This window comes from Sturnira hondurensis, unplaced genomic scaffold (genome assembly GCF_014824575.4).
Source record: "Sturnira hondurensis isolate 20B ecotype Veracruz unplaced genomic scaffold, ASM1482457v3 Scaffold0004152, whole genome shotgun sequence".
Taxonomy (NCBI): Eukaryota; Metazoa; Chordata; class Mammalia; order Chiroptera; family Phyllostomidae; genus Sturnira; species Sturnira hondurensis.
In genome coordinates this window covers 1,882,003-1,902,849 of record NW_028076783.1, presented here as the reverse complement: position 1 = coordinate 1,902,849, position 20,847 = coordinate 1,882,003, and the positions used below count along the sequence as shown (strand labels likewise).

General features: G+C 44.8%; 1 protein-coding gene across 1 annotated transcript in view; it reads left to right on the top strand.

Moving 5' to 3' along the window:
- SGCD (sarcoglycan delta) overlaps nucleotides 1-20,847 on the top strand; it is a 359,332-nt gene that overhangs the window by 287,544 nt on the left and 50,941 nt on the right. The gene's annotated exons all lie outside the window — the stretch shown is intronic.

Sequence of the window (20,847 nt, the reverse complement as noted above, 5' to 3'; positions counted from 1 at the left end):
TGTTCTGACTGCCAGACCCGGGATCCACGTTTCACCACCTGCTAGGGTGCGACTCAGGCAAGGTTTTGAAAAACCTCTTTATGTCTCCCTTTCTCATTTGCGAACAGGGTGGTAAGAATAGTACTGGTCTCAAAAGGACTTGTGAGAACTAAAGGAAGTGATGTATAGGAACTGTTACACCTCAAACGTAACCTAGAACTTAGGGCTTCCACGTTCATTCAAGGGCTTTGCTGTTGAAGCAGCAGGTTATTACTCATTCTTGATTATGACCAAAGATCCTGTCCTGGTGACTGGGTAGTCCTGCTGTATCATGGGTCCCATAGGCAGTGGTCAGCAATAGGTTAATGGCCTATTTTGCACAAGTCAGTATAATCAAGACAAAACAATGTGAACCAATGAATTGGTCCAATATTAAAAGTGAGCTTTAACCCAGCTTTCAAGATGTTCTTACAGCAAAGGCCTTGGCCACCTATAGGAAGGCACAAGAGAGTCATGGCTTGTTCTAAGGGGAGGAAAACAGAGACTTCAACACTACAGAGAAAAGATGAAGCAGTGATCATTGTGGTTATGAATGAGAAGATTCGTGTTTTACATGCTCCTGCCGTAAAGAGCTTTTGAACTTTTTCTGAATTGCAATATCGTGAGGGATTAAGGTGGAAGTTTTGTTTAAAAAAGGAAAGGTATAGCGTGTAAGTATTAAATGCTTAAAACCCCACTAGTTTTAACATTATACTGACCAAAATAGTCTCCCTCCCGGCTCTTTCCGCCATTCATAGGAAGGAGGCGGGGGCTCCATGAGCCTTCCGGGAAACTCCCAGACTCAGCAGAAAACCCGGAAACTGGAAGTCTTGTCTGGGTACCTTACATCCCAGTTGCTGGCTGCTGCAGAGAGTCCATGGATTTCTCTCCATTCTTGCAGGAAAATGGAGTCCTACTTTAAACTCAGATGAGGCTATATTTTAAAATATTTCACACTGGCGTTTTGTGTCTCATCCTAGAGATGCCTCCCCTGCTTTTTTTCACATGTGTCTACCAAGTTTCTGATCTTCCGTTAGAGGCGCCCTTATGAGTTTTGGTGCTTCCTTCCCCCCTGAAGGCCACAGTGGGTACCTGTTTTTCACGTGGCATGGAGTGATTTTTATCTGATAACCATGGGTCGCTGCCCTTAAACCCTGGCTTCCTGCCTGAAGCCTATAGCTGGGCCAAATTAACCTGCATGATGTAGTGGCTACTGTGGCTTTTCTAGTACAATTAATCACCTTTGGTAAAAACAGGTAGTTAGATACCCCTAGGGCCCTGAGGAAGCAAACGCCAGCAGGATTTTTTAAAGGGCTGATGTCACTGGACCTGGCACCACTAAGCAGGTCTAGTGGATGGGTAGCACACAGGTCAAAACACTGTTTCCATGGGTTCTCCAGGAAGCAGGTAAAACAGGTTGATGGCTTCAGCCTGGGACCTCGAGACAAGCTAAGCAGTGCTGACCTTCTGGTTTCCTAACATTCCCATGCTCCAGCTAAAAAATGTAAGATCTAAGAATACTGCCTATAAGGTAGAACAATGCAAGGCAGCCTTGGAGCACCGCTTCGCAAGTTGAGCCCCTCCGGAAGTCTTTGGGATGACATTTGCCACCAGCATCTGGATATTTCAGCCGACTAGGGTTCTAGTTGGACCTTCCAGGCTAGACAGAGAAGTATAAACCAAATTAATCCATTCCTTCCACAGATATTTGCATGCCTGCTATGTGTCTGACGTATGTGCTGGGGACACAATGACGAACAGGTCAGATGTCACCCTTCCCCTCATGGAGTTCCTTTTCTGGCAGAGAGACTTGGGCTCCTCAGGCAGACTGACCAGATTTCGGGAGCACACACCTGTACCTGGCATCAGCCTCCCAGCTCTGTGTGCATCATCTCATTCACTCCCCACATCAGGAGCAGCCCCCACAGGAGAAAGCCCAGAATCATTCCCATTTTGCAGATGAGGAACCAGAAACTCCGGGAGATTCAAGGACTTGCACAGAGATGGGGAAGGAGCCAGAGGGAAAACTCACTTTGCCTAACTTCAGTTTATAGTCTTCCAGCTAACCCATCCTGCCACGCATAAGGAACCATCCCACCCCCTCTCATCTGGAGGAGGAAAGGAATTTCCTTGTTCATATCCTATTTCCTATCCTGTTGCATTGATTTAGAAAGGCTTTCAGGGTTTCTGCTCTGGAAAAGTAACTTGAGGACATAGCAAGAACAGCCCGAAGTTCAGATCTCTGGCCACAGCCTCACTGAAAATCTGCCACAAGGGAAATGTTGCTACAAACACAGCCACACCTTGGGAAAAATGCAGGGAAACACAGATCAGTGAAATTTACTTTTCCATCACAGCCTACTAATCCTTAGACCATATCTCAGAAAAAGGATTTGTTAGAGTTACCCAAAAAGTGTGAAACACCAGTCTTCATGGCCTTTTGTATCAAGTAATTACTATTCATTCATTTACTTGTTTATTGTTTATCTCCCTTACGGGGTTGTAAACTCCAAGCCAGTGACTCTTAACCTGAGGAGTTTAGAAATAATCTCATTCCCTGTCCTCATCCCAGAACAATTAAATCAGATTCTCCAGAGGTGTGACCTAGGCATTGGTATTGTTTAAACTCTTTAGAGCATGCGTGGTGACTCCAGGGGGCAGCCAAGGTGGAAAACAGGGTTCTTAGAATAACTTTTATTAGATAATTGTTTACAGTCGACCTTATATAACCTGCAGTGCCGCACCCAAACAAAGAGGCACCAGAGGTTGCAGATAGGCATGTGAAAGCGTAAACAGTGAGCTGCGGGGTGCTCCGTCCTCTAGAAGTGGAACTGACTTTGCCTTCCTTGATGCCAAGCCAAACCTCAGCCTCGGCACCCACCCGCCACTACAGTGCCAACCACCCGCCACTACAGTGCGGGCAGCCAGTCTCTCTGAGGGAGTGGCTCATGGTGAATGGGTTTGTCTGAAGGAAGCAAAGGAGACAAAGGGGAAACTACAGTGCGTGTGGGGTGACGTGATTGCTTGTAAACCAAGGGGTACAAGGGAAGTGCATGCAGGCGATTGGAAGTCTGTCCCTGTCCTCCCAGTGCCAAAGACGCACAGAGCGAGTGCTGTGTGCCCTGCTCACACTGGGGTTGGGGGAGGCGGCGAGAACAACGCTGGGGTATCTTCCACAGCCGGGCAACTCACACGCTCCTTGTTGCAGCACTGATGACATCCCTAGAGAACTCTGTGGCATGTCAGTGCTACGGTGGGCACCCCGATTTTTATTCTGGCTCCTACTCACGTGCACGTTCAAGCAGGTGCGTATTTTAGGGAGCAGTGGAGAGACAGCAGAGAAAGTAGCATGGTGTGGATTTCTGTTGATGTATCTGGTACTGCTCTGTCAATGTGTTACTTGGATGTCAGCTGAGATTATGCTGTCCCCTGATACCTTCCTGAGCATGATGGGTGCAAAGCTGGTTTTGGCAGATGGAGCACAGTGTAATATCCTCATATCCTCCTTCTAGTTTCATGATCACCTCTGATTTGGGGCATCTGTTTATGTTCACTGTGAGCCTGAGCACCACCACCAGACTGTATAGCACTTTGGTGCACATCTCATATATGGAATCTGGTGAACAAAATAAACTGACAAAAAACAGAGAGAGAGACATGGATACATGAAACAGCCAGGCAGCTGTCAGAGGGGAGGAGGGTTGGGGGCTGGGTGGAAGAAGGTGAGGGGATTAAGGAAAATTTTGTGTGTGTGTGTGTGTGCATGCCACAGACAACAGTGTGGTAATAGCCAGAGGGAAAGAGGTGCAGGTAGATGGAGGTAGGCAAAGGGGGGATAAATGGACACAGAGAGAGACTTTGCTTGGGGCGATGGGCACACCATGCAGGGTGCAGATCTTTTATTGAGTNGCTGTCAAGGGGGAGGAGGGTTGGGAGCTGGGTGGAAGAAGGTGAGAGGATTAAGGAAAAAATAGTGTGTGTGTGTGTGTGTGTGTGTGTGTGTGCGCGCGCGCGCGCGTGCGTGCTCGCGCGCCACAGACAACAGCGTGGTAATGCCAGAGGGAAAGAGGTGCAGGTAGATGGAGGTAGGCAAAGGGGGGATAAATGGACACAGAGAGAGACTTTGCTTGGGGCGATGGGCACACCCTGCAGGGTGCAGATGTTTTATTGAGTTGCCCCCTTGAAACCTGTGTGGTCTTGCAAACCAATGTCACTCCAATAAATTCAATTACAAAGAAAAAGACTTCCCTTCCTCAGGTTGCTTAACTTCCATTTATCAGGAAATTGTCATCCTATGATGATATTTTTAGAGCAACGAACAGGAGAATTATTGCTACGAACAGGAGAATTATAAATGCACAAATCCATGATGCCTAGGATTTGAATCACCCCCCACACACACACACACACACGCTCTCGAGTGCATGCACACGTCACTCCTGAGCAAGCCATGAGCTCTCCGTGCACAGCATCCTGCTCTCCCCTCTGTGTAAGGGCACAGTGGTTACAGTTTGGATCTCATACAGCGGACGGCTCACACTAGGCTCTGAAAAGATTTTACTATGGTTGTGAGAAAGAAAAGCAGGCTCTAATTCAACAACAAATGTTTTTGTTTCAGTAAATCTCCAGGCCATGTTACCCAGTCCTTCTGTCTGCTCTCCCAGTCTTTCCATCTCTCTTCTCTCTTCACTTTCTACTCCTGACCCTCAGATATCTGGGTTATTTCTAAGGCATTTTAGTTTCATTATCTTCTTAGTAACTGAGGTTCCTGCAGACCCATGCGTGCCCATGGGGTTTTCTCTTTCCCTGGGGCTACATATCAAAGTATTTTCCTAAACAAAGAGAACGCCTTTCCAAAGATAAATTCTGGAGCAAGAATTAAGAGTTTTTCTTTAGATCTTGCTATAAATATTTAAACTGGCTTTAGGAACTGTTCAGTCTGGCAGCTGGTTTCTGTCCAGTAAACATTCTGTAGGCTGCACAGAGGGAGCAGCCGTTAGGGGAGGGGCGTTCATCAGCTGTGAAGATGCTAGTGGTCCCTGGACATGACCTGGTCCAGTCCCGTCATGTTGTAACAGGGGACTCCAGGCCCAGAAAGAAAGAGTGACCGGCCTCAAGTCACACAGCTTGGTAAGGTGGTCAGCACTTTGACTCCTGATTCCCAGGCCTGTGATCTTTCTGATACTAGATGGCCCCGTACAACATTTAATTAATCATTTCTATCCCATTCACATGCCAGCCTGGTATCATGACTATGAGCAGCTTGACATGAGAGTCAGACAGTTCAGTCCTCATTCTGCCCCTTAGTGCCATGGACTTAACCTCCTCTGCCTTTTTGGTCTTTAAATCGCAAAATGGGGAGGCTAATCCTGCTTTAAAAATCAGGGTTGAAATATATTTTCTGGGTTCCACGAGGCTTCTAGTGGTTTAGTGTCTTGTTCTTTATGCACTCAACTAGGAAGCGTATCTTTGGAAAGCTGAGATAGTTGAACCCAGGGATAAGTAAATCCTGCTCCCCACCTCAGTGAATACCTCACCTAGTAGGCATAGGGCAGGCCTGGGTAGAAGGTACTGAGGCAACACGGTTGAAAAGGTGTGTGCTGGCGGCACTGGCATGGTGTGAATATGTGTGCGTGATGGGTTAGACGTGTGATGACAATGTCGTGCCCTGTCTCTTGTTGCAAAATGTAACCATCAGCTTCCTCAAGATGAAATAAAAACTGTGATGCTAGTGCCCACAGAGCCTTTTGGGACAGAGAGCAAGAGGGGAGCATGCTGGGGAAGTGTGCTAAGGGTGGATGGCGGAGAGCCTTGAATGCCATGCCAGTGAACAGGGATTTTCACCTGTATGGTGGGGAGAGCAAACACAAAGTACAAGAAATACTATCGCATTGATCGTCATGGTGATTTTTTAAAATTGGTTTCCCAGTTATCCATGTTCTTGATATATTCTCAATTTGGTGTTACTGATGAAAAATATTCTGGTTCTAAGCTGTCCACCTGAAAATGGATTGCCTCAAATAAAGGAGCCAAGGCTAATGCTGTCATGAAGGTGAAAATATAATCCCAGCAGGCTTCTATTTAATTGACGGCTTACATAACGAAGGAGTTCACTGTAGCTAAAATAACATGTTCCCTGCCACTGGATTTAGTGAAAACCTGCTTAAAGTATATATAAAAAGAGTGAAAAGCTAAGTGCATTTTCTATCTGGTACATTTCCCAGGACTTTAGTTACGGGGGATTAAATATGACACATGTTGCTGACTCATTCAAAGATACATAATTTTAAAAAGAGAAAAGGTAACGTAGAATATCAACTTGACTTTAAAAAAGGATAGATAACATGGTGCCATGGCCATACTGGCATAAAAACAAGAGTAGTAAGTCGGTTGAGTCCCTCTCGTAGGATGTGACAGGCGCTTGGAAATTTCTAAAATAAATAAAATACATATTAGAAGGCCTCAGAAGTGTATATGTCAAATAGATTCTAACATGGGCAGGTGTCAAGAAAGAGATTCTTTAGAAAACATTTCTGCTTAAATAGTAAAAAATGAACAAACAGAATCATTGGCTCTTGCTTTACCCCTCTCAAATCAAGTTGCATATGTGCAAAAATCTTTTTGGCTTCTGCAAAAAAGGACAGCATCTTCAGGCTATCCCACAGCTAACTTAGAATTTAATACAATGACCACAGTAAAGACAAACAGAGCAGTATGGACAAGAAATATTAAAGCACTGGGCAGAGAACAAATTGGAAATGTGGAAAGAAATGCACATGTCTAACTGCAAAGAGAGACGGGGGACATCCTGTGGTCAGCAGGGACTGGGTTCTCTGTGGCTCCAAGGTATTAGGGGTCAGGACCAGGGGGAGCTTAATTTTATACTTAAAAGCCCTTGGAAATGACTTTAGGCACAGTATCAGCGCTGAGGATCTCTATATACACACCCAGTGTACACACACACACACACACACACACACACACACGGCAGATGAATGGGGTATTTAACAAAGCGGATGTCAGCCTTTCCCTTCCCCATAGGTCTTCCTTCCAGCACACATTTCCATGGGAAGTTTAACTCAGAATTCCCAAGAAGGCAAAAGATATTAAAACAACACATTTCAGTGCAGAAGGCATGTGCTGAAGCCTGAGTTAAAATGTGGAAGGGAAAGGCATGTGTCTCTGGCAACAGCGAGTGGGGATAGCTGAGTGACAGCCAGGGGCACATTTTAAAGGAACTGATGTTCAGCTCCAAAGAGGGACCTGCACTAGGTTGTGGAAATAGCTGAGTGTGGGATCGTTCATTCTGCAAGGCTGCATTGAGTTGATAAGCTAGGTGAGCCTGTGAAACACAGACCTTTCCATCAAAGGCTTCATAGGTTCCCTCCCCTTTGCCTAATTAAACTCTAGACTGAGCTGAAGCGTCATTTCCTCAGGCCCTACCCTGTGCCCTAAGCTCGTCCAGTCCCCACATTTCTCTTCTATAGCATGTACTTCCATTTTCCATTGTACATTCACTTTTAGGCATATTTTATTCAGGTTTGTATCCCCAGTGAGCCAAAAGCATCATAAAGGTAATGCAACTTTTTTAGCCTCAGTGACTAACAGTGCATAACACATAGTAGTTATTCAATACATACTTGTTGACTGGCAGGGAAACTGCAAATGAATCAGCCAGCTGGCATGGTTAACCCTAAGGGAGGAGATGGGTAACCCTGTACACACAATTATATTTTGCTGGATTGTAGAACTTCTTATCCTTCATTGTGCCTGGTATAGGTCTAAATGTCTTCATTCAACAACAACAACAACAACCAATTCCCTGAGAATTTTGATAACAAGAATGGCAAGCCAGCGCTGTGAACCACCTGAGCAGCTACACAGTACCCTGATCTTTGGACTCACAGAGACCTGAGTTAAGAGGCTCTGCCTCTCCTAGTCATGTGGTCTTCAACAAATCACCTAACTTCTTGGTGCTCACCTGCCTTATCTGCAAAAGAAAAATCATAATAGATTCATCTCATAAGGTCTCTAACAAGTTTGGTAAACCCAAGTGCCAATGCAAAGAGACATTTAACGTCATAAAATAATTATTCTAATTCAAGGAGAACTTTGAAGAGCTTATGACTGATTATGAGACCAAACAGAAAGAGGAGACTAAACTACAAAAACAGCAACACAACAAATTGTAACTCACTTGTTTACTAGTTTATTGTTTCCTGTAAGAAACTGTAAGATTCATAACCCAGGGACAAAGTCTGTTTTGTTTACTTCCATGTGCTACTAAGCACAAGGCATGCAGTGGGTCATTAATACACATTGGAGAGATGGATGGATGAGTAACCTCCCAGGTAAAGCATTGTGAATTGCCAAGCTATGGACTACTTTAGAGTTCTTTATGGGCTACGCTAGAGTTCAGACCATAATAGGTTAGCACACAAAAAAGGGATGATGGCATTTTGTGAGGAAAGACGGGTAAGGATGATGAAGTAAGAATGTGATAATAAGGAAATAAGCCTAACACTGTGGACCTCCATGTGGTCATGGTCATAGACACTGTTGATGGGGACTAAATAGTCTTTTATGCCCTGACCTCTGTCTTGCTCTCCTGCACTATGGACTCCAGGTATGGTGAATTCCAGACTCTCAGAGTCTTTCTTTCCCCACTTGACCTTTGAATAGTCCTCTGGCTGGAACATTTCTGTAACCTTTTGACACAACTGCTCCTCATTTGGGGGGTCTCAGTTTAGACATCATTTCCTCCTGTAGAGTGCCTCTAAATCCTCAAACTGGTTTCAGTCTTCAACACAGTCATAGCAATTACGCCTCTGTATTGTGTTTCTGTGCTTCGATGTGCCTTTCCCCGAGGAGTTGGGGGAGAAGGGACCATGCATGCCCCATTCACACTTAGTAGCCTCTAGCAGTCAGTCAGTATTTATTGAGTGGATTACATCACTTTAAGACGTAAAGAATCATAGGAATGTGGCTAGAGAAACAGGAAGGTTAGGGCTTAAAGCTGAATAATTTCAGCTGTTTGTTTTCTTTGAAGTAACAGAGAGCAGATGAATAAAAGTACCCAGTTAAGCAATAGAACAGGAGCGTGGGGCTGCAGTGGGTGACATCTTCAGAGACAAGCGAAGAACAAAGAGCAAAAAGACATCCATTTAGGGACTAGAAGGAAGAAAAGGAGCTGACAAAGGAGTTAAGTTACAAAAGCCAAGAGGGAGAAAAAAAACATTTCTCAGTGGAGTAGACATGGCCAACCCTGACAAGTGGGATTTTAAAGAGCCATTGTATCAGAGGGTGGATGCTGAAGGAAACGAGCGATAGAACGGAGGCGATGGCTCTAGCATGTCAGAGTGGAGGGAGTTGGCTGAACAGGAACTCAAACGGGCCGCTTGGCCAAGGGCAACTCTTACCAGAACAGGTTAGACTCACACCTGTGAAGGGCCATGAAAATGGAGAGATGGAAGACAGTAGGGAAAAAATGAGACAGATGGTTATGAGTTGGAAAGTTATTGTTGTTACTCAGTTTTGTCCCAGAATCCTCTTTGTTCCTTATGCTTTTCTCCTGGAGGGAACTGGAATTAGGCATATTGTCAGAGAGAACGCCTTAGCAGTTTCCCAGACGTCTGAGGAAGCATGTGTGGAATGGTGGGAGGCGAGTGGGGAGGGCTTCAGTACTCCTCACGAACAGCTAAAAAGCTTTATAGCTCCTAGGAATTTGGGTATTTCGGCATCCACAGAGCCTCCAGCTTGCTTCTGCTCTGCCTTGGAACCCTTCCTAAGTTTTCTTCATGCACTCCTATCTTGTCAAGAAGTTTATTGTACAGTTGGGAAGACAATGGGGATATTGTCATTTACTGTAGTGTCTTGGCAGAAAGCAGTTCCCACAGAAGCTACTTAACAAACATTTATTGAAGTGAAGTCACGCTGGGCTGATGTTCTTTTATGCCATGAGGCGTGACTTTCATGCTGTGTCTTCTACGTGGCTAAAAAATACTTTAGGAAGAATATTACTCTTCCACGTATTACTAAAAGTAGTGGCTATTATGTACTGAGCACTGTGCAAAATACTTTACATACACTTAATCTTCAGTACAATCCTGTGAGGTAGGTACTATTTTTATCCCTATTTCATTGATAAGGAAGCCAAGGCCTGGAGAGGTTAAGAAATGTATTAATCCAAGGTCATGCTACAAGTCAATGACTCAGCTGCTGTTTAAACGTAGATTTGTCTAAGTCTGAAGACCTCTAGGCTAGACTGCCCTTCATAGGGTCAGTTCTTCTCTCAGAATCTCCATAAGGCATGTACCCCGAGAGTGTCTGGACCGTGGTAATCTGTAAGGCACTGTTCTCCTGCCTCTTTCCCCAGTTGCCCTCCAGTCCCAATAGAAGCCAAGGTTGCTGTGTAATTAGCACAGACACTGCCTCGTTTAGCAGTGGAAACCTGATGGATAGTCTCTCTAGGAAGGTTAGTATCTTATACATCACAGGCCCCCACCTGTCTTCATCCTACAGCAGGGTCTCTGCAGAGCACGGGACAGCCACAGCTCTTGGTACAAGGCTCACCTAGCTGCTAACAGGTTTATAAGTGTCCAAGGAACAAAGCTGTGGCTGATTATTACATTCGTTTTAGGACCATCAAGTGATTTGATCTCAATGCTTTCGGGTAACCAGTTTGAGTAACTCCTTTGAGCAATTGGGCATGTTTTGCTTGAATCGCTGATTCACACTGCTCTAGGGAATTCTATGATCAAAGCCAAGGCCACTGGAGAATTGGATCTTGAGGACTTCCCAGACCACTTTTTAAGTCTGACCATGTCTTCTTCTCATTGTGAGCCTCGGTCAGGATTTAACAGCCATGACTGTGATTTATTAATGTGTCTGATCCCCTCTGGGGCAGTCTATTTTTCAAAGATAGCCCATTCTCCAAATAGCTCACTGCACAGAAACTGTCCATCAGAGGCACCTGGGTTGCAATCAGCAGCTCCAGATACACCCAGGCCTCAGCAGACAATGCGCGTTGCCGGGAACCTGCCTGGCACGCAGAAAAGGAATGGATTTAGAGGAATACACCACTGTGACAAAGTGAGAAAGATGGACAGAAAAGGCAGGGCAGGCCAGAGACTGAGGAACACAGAGACCAAACACAGAGACTGAGGAACACAGAGACCAAATTCAAGGGCAGTAAGCACTTGACAAAACTCTCGCCCCTTGACGTGCCCCTCCCACCCAGCAGGAGGGGTCTGGAGCACCACGACAGGGTCTCAGATCTGGACTGAAGCTATCTGTTAATCAGCAGAATTTAAAAGACACGCTTTCCAGAGGAACACACTTTCCTTGTTCCCCATCTTTTCCTTCCATGTTTTCTTTTCCTCTTCAAAAACCACTTAGCAAGAATCATGAAACAGAACAAAGAGAAAGGAGGAGGTGAGCTGTTTATTGGCTGTAGAAAACCCGACTCATGCTCACATTATGTCGCGGCACTAAATAGCTATGGGAGACTCTTTTTCTCAACTGTGAATGGCCCCCAAATGTCACTGTTACCAAAGCTGCTCATCGAAGAAGACAGCCGGTAATGTGCCTGGTGAAACAGGCAGCCGCGGCCAGGAAAATGTGTCACACGGCCATTCACTGATCCCCACTTTCCCCCATCATCAACTTGTGTCATAAATTGGTATTGCTGACAAGTTGTGTGGACAGGAACTCCAGGCCGATGGCAGCACCAGAGAGATGTGCCGTCCACTCAGCGTTGATGACTGCTGGCCCTGCTCACCCCACGCTGATTACCAGGTTGCTGGCTGGTGGAGGGAGAAGAGATGATGACCACCATCATTACAGGGCCACATGGGCCACATATGCCCTGCAGCACATTAGTGACCAAAAGAGAGAGATTTAAGCACTACAGGGAGCAGGAGAAATTCTGCTGACTCTCCTCCAAGCCCTTCCCAGTTCTTCCAACACACACCCATGCACACACATGCATGCACACACACACAAAGATACCCACCACCATCTCTTTGCAGAACATTTCGACCTTGAATTAATTGCCTTGGTAATTGTTTTGAAATACTTGCTATTTTTAGCATTGTGGCTGGTGCATATAAATATTTGGGATTTAAATCATTGTTGAATTATAAGAGTGGCGTAATGGATTTAGCCTAAGTGGATTTATCAACTAGGACATTCATGGTAGTTACTGTTTATAATGGATTTTCATAGATATCAGTTTATTTGATCTTTACATCAAAAGCAGCAGCTACTCTAACTGTCCTCGTACTTAGGGTTCTTTGATAGTGAACAGTAGAAGCACATTCGGACTTAATTACCTAAAAGAAGATTTTCCTTAAAAGGATGTCGGGAAGCTTCCAAAACAATAGGAAGCTGGAACATGAGGCATGGAGACAAAAACTAAGATGGCTTCAGAAATCCAGGAAATAAAAATGCTGGGAGCCAGAAGAATGTGACTGGGAACCCACCGCTGGGATGGACCCCCGGGTTCCATCTCCTTGCCCTTCTGCTCATGAGTCGGACTCCAGGAAGAGGGACCAGGTTGCCCTAGCCTGGCTTCCAAACCCTTGACTCAGAGGTGGTAGGCCCCAGGTTACAGCTCCATTGGGCTGTACTTAGTGGAAACCCCCAGGAGGAAACTGGGGTGCTTGTGAGGACAGGGAAGTGGATGCTAGGCAGCCAAACCACCCACCAGGGTCTGCCATATCTCCTTTATGGACAGAAACACTAAAGCTCAGAGTCTGCCTTTTCCCAAAATCACCCCCATGGTGCTTCAACAAGTGACTCGAACTTGTATTTTCTATTTCCAAATTCCACATGCTTTCTTTATAGCATGTTCATGTAGCATGTTCATTTAGACCTCAAAATAAGCCACTAAATGCAACGTATACTGGATCCTGAATTAAAAAAGAATACAGGGAGGAATTGGTGAAATCCAAATAAAATCCTTGTTTAGTTCATTATATTGTCCCAACGTTAATTTCTTAGTCTTGACAGATGTACCATGATCATGTGAGATGCGGCTATTAGGGAAGCTGGGTGAAAAATATACAGCCGTTTCTGCTATCTCTGTTTTTCCTATAAATCTAAATTACTACAAGTATAAAATGTTTTTAAAATGTCAGCTGGATAGCTCTCCTTCAACTTCCTTGGGACAGAGTGACACACATTTATCGATGGCCTTCTAGGTGCAAAGCATTACGGAATCCCCAAAACTCTTGAAGTTTCAGCCTCTGTACTAAAGGAAGAAATTGTCTGGAAAGAGCTGTAACCATACCAGAAAGAAATACAGACAAAGAACACACTCCAAAAGCTCAGAAGAGGCCAGGACATGTGAGCACAAGGTTGCAGGAAAGGTGGGGTTGAGCTGGTCATGAACAATGATGACATTGGGATCTCCAAGGAGAGGGCGGTGTGAAGCAGCATTACTGGGTCATAGAGACAAGCGTGACCTTGGAATGGTGCATGAGTCAGGCACGCGTAGGCCCCACCATCCAGACCTGAAAAGTGGGATTTACTCCTCCTCTCTGTGGTCAGTTGGTAGAGTTCTCAGAACTGTTTTTGGAAAGGATACTCTCTCGTGATGCATAGGGGAGATTCTGGACAGAAAAGCAGGAGGCAGGGACTATGGTGGGAAGATGATTCAAAATTTAAGATTAGAGATAATTCAAGCCAATTCTGTGTCTTAGGTGTCAGAAATAGTCGCCAGTGAAAGTTGTGGTTTGTCTAAATACCCAGAACTATTCCACAGGGGCACCAAACACTGGCTATTATTGATGAGAACCCGGAGAAGCAAGCTGCACATGGGATTTGGCTCCTTGTTCGGAATTCTTCGTGACACTTAATATAAGGTTATCATCCCTTTTCTTGTGCGTAGCAGCTGTTACCATGTTCAAAATGTAATTTTTATGTTTATGGAAAGACAGTTTTGACTAAACACATATTAAAAACTTACTGTCTTAACTGTCTTACACATTTCTATTCATTTAATCCTCACCTTGTGCCCTCTGGGGTGAGGACTATGTTGGATGAGGGAACGAGGAACCGGGAGGTTCGGTGACTTGACTAAGGCCCCGGTGACTTGACTAAAGCTGAGACTCAAACCCTGGTGGCCTGGCTTGAGTGCTCTCTCTTAATCAGCCCACTGTTTTGTGTAGTGTTATTATTTAAAAGTTTTCATTAAAACAGATAGTGGGACTAAAAGAGCAGAGGGACTAGAGGCAGGAGGAGGGATGCATGAGAAGGACTGTGCATGAGAGTAGGGAACAGGGCAACCCCATGAATGCAGCTGCAGATAAAGGAGGGAAAACTAAAAGGTAACACCAAGCATAGGAGCCTCGAAACTCAAACTTTTTCAAGAAAATTAAGACAAAAAAGATTACTCAGTGGCAAAGATGAGCTTGAGGTTACGTGCAGGCAAGTCGTTTCAATGGAGACGCAGAGCAAGCAGTTAAAGTCGGGGAATGTGGCTCAGATACCAAAGCCATCTGCTTAGTTGTGACAGTTGGTGCACAAGAGTAAATGTGATTGTCAGGAAAACAAGTACAAATAGAAAACATAGCCAAGTGATGAGTAAAGGCCTAGAGTTCAGAGAAAGAAGAGCTTGCAAAAAAGAGAGATGGCAAGAAATCTCAGAAGCACAGGAAGGAGAAATTGTGGGTTTAATGTGGAAGAAATACCAGGAAAAGTATCTGAAAGAGTAACTTCAGGTTACTGCACTTGGTACCCTGAAGTTCAGCTGTAGGGGAAAAACAAGACGAATGACAAGGTCAGAAGGTGAAGGAGGTGGCAGGGTGAGGTAGTCTCTGAAGGTCAAAATGGGGCCCAAATGGCTGTTATAGACAGACAGAGACTATACTGCCCACTGGGCACATGTGCCTATTTAAACTCAGATTAATGCAAATTAAATAAAAGTAGAGATTCAGTTCCCCATCACACTAGGTTCATTCCAAGTGCTCAGTAGCTGCACATAGCTGGCATTCTGTAGAGCCACACAGACACAGAGTTTAGAGTCGAACTGAAATGAGGGTCAGGACAGTTTTTCTGTAAATGGTCAGACAGAAAATATTTTAGACTCTCGGCCACACGACCTCTGTCCCAGTTACTCAACTCTGCCGTTGGGGCTTGAAAACAGCCAGAGAAAACACGTGAATGAATGGGTGTGGCTGTGTACCAATAAAGCTTTATTTTTTGACAGTGCTATCAAAATGTGTAACTTTTGCATGTCACAGAATATGCAAAGGTTATTTGCGTATTTCATTTTAATCATTTTCAAATGTAAAACTTGTTCTTAGCTTGTGTGCCACATCCACGCTGACCTCAGGCCAGACCTAACCTGCGGGCCACAGTCTCCCGAACCCTAGCCCAGAACTCTGTGGATCTCCACAGCGGAAGCCGCGTGGCATCGGCACCTCTGTGCGCTACGTTGGCTGAATAAGGGAAAAGGATCAAATGAACAGATAGCAGCATTGCGTTTCCTCTGCTCTTCCTTATCCAAGTAGATAATGCAGGTCAGATAAAAATACACATCAAAATACACATCAAAATACACATCAAAAATACACACACAAAAAATACACATCAAAGACATGAGCTGTCTTAGAATGTAAAAAGGGGAGCTGTTAATATGTAATGATGAAAAGGAAATTTTTATGTGTGGATTTGATATGACTAGTTAACTAGGTGTGTTGCCATATAGAAATCTAATTAGATCTTTGCTGTAAAAAAAAAAGTTCCCGTATTCAGCCCAATGTCCTGAAATCCCATCTGCCGTCTTAAACACTCATCATCCCAAGACACCACAAGGTCCTCAGAGAGGACGTAGTTAAGGACCATAATGGACTTCCCTGTCTATAAGGCACGGAAGGGAAAATTTTCCTCTCATCTACCACTGGCTGCCAGTGGCTGCCTGGAGCCCTGGGTGAGGAATGTCGCCACTGACTGTGAGCGTCTGCCACGGCCCTCCCTGTGTGAGCAGCGTGGTACTTTGTTCTGGAAAATTTTAAACATATATGGAAGAGAGAATGGGCTCATGAGCCCCAGATTCAACAATGATCACTGAATGGTGAACCTTCACTTCACCTTTTCACCCCTGTGGTATTTAGAAGCAACTCGCAGATATCAGAGCCTTCGGGAGCTATTTTTTAACCAGTTTCTCACCCTGCCTAGCAGGGTTCCATTGTTATACAATAAATGCTTTGAAACTATTCAGTGTTTTCCAGTGGGAAACATTAAGGCAAAATCAGACTTCCTTAGAAACCGTCTCATAAGCCTATGTGTGATATTTGTAGGGATGAGTTTAAAGATGTGATTTATGACGTGCACCCTCGGGTGCACCTCACAATGACCACATGCTGACCACGTGAAATGCCACGCTCAGCATGGCCACCTCCTCTCATCCAGAGCCTGTGAGGCGTGTCATCCTGGGCAGGCTGAGGCACCAGGGTGCGAAGGGATGGATCTGAAACCAGTCAGACAGGCAGTAGGGAAGGCAATAAAGGAAATGATTTACCTTTTTGACGAATATGGCTTCCAATTCGCCCCAAGCTTCCTTTACCTTACTCCGCATAACTCTGATGTTCCCTCTGGCTGATTTTACTTGTTCAACTAAGTTGTCTTTGAAACCCGAGTCCCGTTGCTCCTCGAAGTTCAGGTATGTCTCACAAGAAGCCATGAAGAGAGAAAAAACAAGTGAGTTTAGAGCCAGTATGTATGCCCATGAAAATAAGGAAGGCAAGAACTTTTATTACATGCTCAGACTGCCCAGAGAAGGAGACCAGCGCATCTCACATCCCCAGACTTCAGAAAAGAACGGTCAGATCTGACCTCAAAACTGCTGTTAGGCTCTTGTGCAGTGGTTTAATGTCTACCTGGGGGGGATGGTGGTGAAGAGGGAAATGAGAATGAGAAAATATTCTCAACATGAGGAATGTTTAGGGACAATGACACATTTATGTGGATAAACAAAATGCTAAGGACCAGCGGTGGATCTGCCGGCCCGGTGCAATAAGGAAAAAGACACAGTTTACAGGCAGGAGGACTTCACTGGTTGGTTGCCCCTGCCTAGTGACTTCTTTCTGGTCTTGTTTCTTCATCAGTAAAACCAGAAGGGCAGACTCAGAAATTTTCGTTGTCAGCCCATTGATTAGCATATGGGTTGTATGTGTGTGCTTTTTTAAAAGTTTGAATTAGCTCCCGATGTTCAAAAACGGAGACAGTTCTCATCTTTTCTGGACCTTTACTATTACATGGCAAGACTTGGGAATCTCCAAATAGAGCTATTGCCTTCAGAAAGAATGGATGGATGTTCCCTTGTGCTCCTGGCTCTTCTTCGTGTCTCCCTGACAAGGAGTCTGAGGGCCTGTTGTCGTTTGTCACTTTATTTGCAGTGACTTCTGACATATATTACGGTTATATTCCCTGCCCAATCCCTGGAGACATTTGCAATTACAACCTGGACTTTGTGAACTCGAAGGTCTCAGAGGTTCTGTGGTTGTCCGGTAAAATATAACATCTCCCCTGGCTGAGGTTGCAATATGTTGTCTAATTAAAGTGTTTCAGCAGCAGGAGCCTCGGAGTCCCAACCACAGGGCTCACCCTTTCACCCGGGTCACTGTAATTTTCGGGGGAACTGCTGAGTCCACGATCTGGGAGTGGAGGTGAGCATGTTGGATTCCTGCATTCAGTTTAATTACATCTCCCCCGCCTTTGCTCTCCCTTGATATCCCTTGGTAAATCCTTCACTAAGGATTTTTTTTTAAACCTTTGGGTGATGATATTCAAATCTGAAATATAGCCAGCTAGATTATTTTGGCCACTTGCTTTATTATCTTCTATTTGCAAGTTTTTCATAATTTTCAAAATCATCTCCTGAGCCCTGACCTACGTGTCTCTGTTTATTGAAGCATCGTGCTGTAGACCGAAAGTTTGCAGATTTGATTCCTTGCCCAGGCACATGCCTAGGTTGCAGGTTTGGTCCCCAGTTAGGACACGTACAAGGGACAACCAATCAGTGTTTCTCTCTCACATCCATCTTTCTCTCCCACATTCATCTTTCTCTCCCTCACTCTTTCCTCCCTTCCCGCTCTCTCTAAAATCAATCAGCATATCCTTGAGTGAGGATAAAAAAATTCCTAAATACCATTTGCTTTTCACACCAACCCTCTGAGAGAGATGTGGCGTGTATGTGTGCCGTTATACCTACTTTTCAAAAGGAAAATAGGATGTTATTAACAAAGGTTTTTACATTGCAGCCTTGTCCCTTGAAATCAGATACTTTGTTTTTAAAGCTGTTTCTGAAAAACAAAAATGAAAATGTGTTTATTTAATTAAAACATCATTCTCCAAGGCTTTAAGACTTCCAGACTGCATTATTCTCCCTCCCCACTGAGGCATAATTGAAGATTGATATGATACATTTTATTAATTAGGCCCGTCTGGTGTTCCCACAGAGAAAAAAGGAATGTGTCATCTTTTACGCCAGCTCATTTAAATAAAAATTCACTTGAATTTGGCCTTTTCATGCTGGAGCTTCACCAAAATGATCGGGATGGAAAATGCGAAATATTTACCTTTATTTTATTCTCTGGGAGAAAATGTGAATTGTAGAAAAATGTGTTCTTTCCTGGAGCACTGCAGAATTGAGTATCATGCAAGATGTGTGTATTCTGATTGACTGATTTGACTACAAACCAATCAAAATGAGTTGAGTGGAATCTTTTGAAGGAAAACAGTGGGGAGAGTGACCTGTCCCTGGTTTCATAGGACATTGGGGGGGGAGGGGGCAGTGTGCATTAGTGTGTTTGTGTATCCTAAAACTATTAAGCCTCTAAACCAGAAGTTATGCAACATTTTCTATCAAGAGCAAGAGGGTAAATATTTTAAGTTCCACTGGCCCCCATTATCTCTGTTGCTGCTATTCAGCTCAGCTGTCACAGCTTAAAGGCAGCCATATACCAGGTGAAAACAAATGGCCATAGCTGTGTCCCAATAAAACTTTATTTATAAAAGCAAGCGATGAGTCAGATTTGGAGACCTCTGCTCTACACAACAAAGGTGTTGTGTAACATAGTCGCCGTAACAGTCATTGGTTGACAGATCAAATATTGCACATTTGCCATATGTCCACGCATTTTATAGCAGGTAATGTGTACACATGTCAACCACAACTCAAATGTACAAGAGGTAGAATCCTTATTTTTCTTTTGCAACTTAATGCCTAACTATAGGTTTTATTCCACTATTATAACACATTAGAAACTACCAGTTGGAACACACAGAATAACTTCCCCAGGGCTTGTCTTGTACAAAGGAGCATGCCCATGTAAGTCTTGAAATATCTTCTGTCCCTGCTGATTTGCAGTGAGATGTTCGTTGTCTCCTCTGGTTCCTAGTCATCACAGGTGGCCACTGAGCTGCCACTAGACCTTGGCTTCCTGGGCTCTTCACATCCAAAGAGCCTCTGTGCTCTTGGAATGGCCCCCATTCGATAATTTTTCTGCTCTGGCATCACACAGGGGCACAGAAAACTGCTTCAGACAGTGTGTAGCCTTCCTGCCTGAATACTCAAATGAGTCAGTCTTACCCAGGCTCTCGCCTCTCCTGTGCTCTTTGCAATATTAGGATAAATTCAACACTATAAACTTCTTTTTCTAGTTTTTCCCCTTCTCCAGGCTCAGCCAGTGGAGCAGGCACCTGGCCAGCGCCTGTTGTTACCCCCGCCTCTATCTTTCTCCCCCCTCCCAAAGTGCAGTCAGCATTTTCTGGTCCAGGAGGGAGGAAGCCTCTCGCTTACTCAACATGTCATGTGTCACTTCCAATCCCCTCATCTGCTAAGCCTTTCAAACCCCAAAGGCACCAAAGACTCCAGTTTTCTCTGCTTTCATTCACCGTATTTCTTCCTAGAGACAGTGAGCCAAACATGCCTGGCCCTTCGATGGGAGGAATGGCCAAAGTGAAAAAGGAAATACCATTCCAATGCCTGTCTGAGGAAGTGGGTGGAAGCCCCTTGGAGGTGTTCTTTTCTCTCAGCCCTGTGCTTGGTTGTCTCCCTCATTTATTTCCTGTGCACACTATGAAACTCCCCTTGCTCCTCGTCCCACCCCCTGGCCTCTGCCAAATCTCATACATATGTACTCAGCCTAGAGAATTCCAACTCATCCTTTGGGAGACTGTTCAGACGTGACCCATTTCCATGAAGTTTTCCTTGACCAACCACATGTGAGTTCACAGCCCCCATTATGAGCTCAGACTATGTCATGAAATTTCCCTACCACCCCCTGTTTTACACTCTATCATAATCACAGATTCCTCCCCATCAATCACAGTCATCACAGTCATCACACTCCACTCGTATAGCCCCAGGGCCCAGCACAGTGCCTGGAAGACAGTACAGGGCGGGACGGCGGACAGATAGATGGGTGGGTGGGTGGGTGGAGGGGTGGATAGATGGATGGATGTACTTTCATTGTGTAAAAACTGATGGATCCCTGCCTGGTAGCTCAGTTGGTTGGAATATCACCCCGTACACCAAAAAGGTTGCTGGTTTGATTCCCGGTCAGGGCACCTACCTAGGCTGCAGATTTGATCCCCAGTCGGGGAGCATATGGAAGGCAACCTATCAATGTTTTTTTTCTCTCTCTCCCTGGCCCCCTTCCTCTCTCTCTAAAATCAATAAAACGTATCCTTGGGTGAGGATAAAAAAATGATGGGAGCTACAAAGAACTAATGTTTCCACCTAAGTCAGGAGGAACAAAGAGGCGAGGATGTTACCATTGAGACCGGTCATCTGCTTTTCAGAATCCTAATTTTTTGACT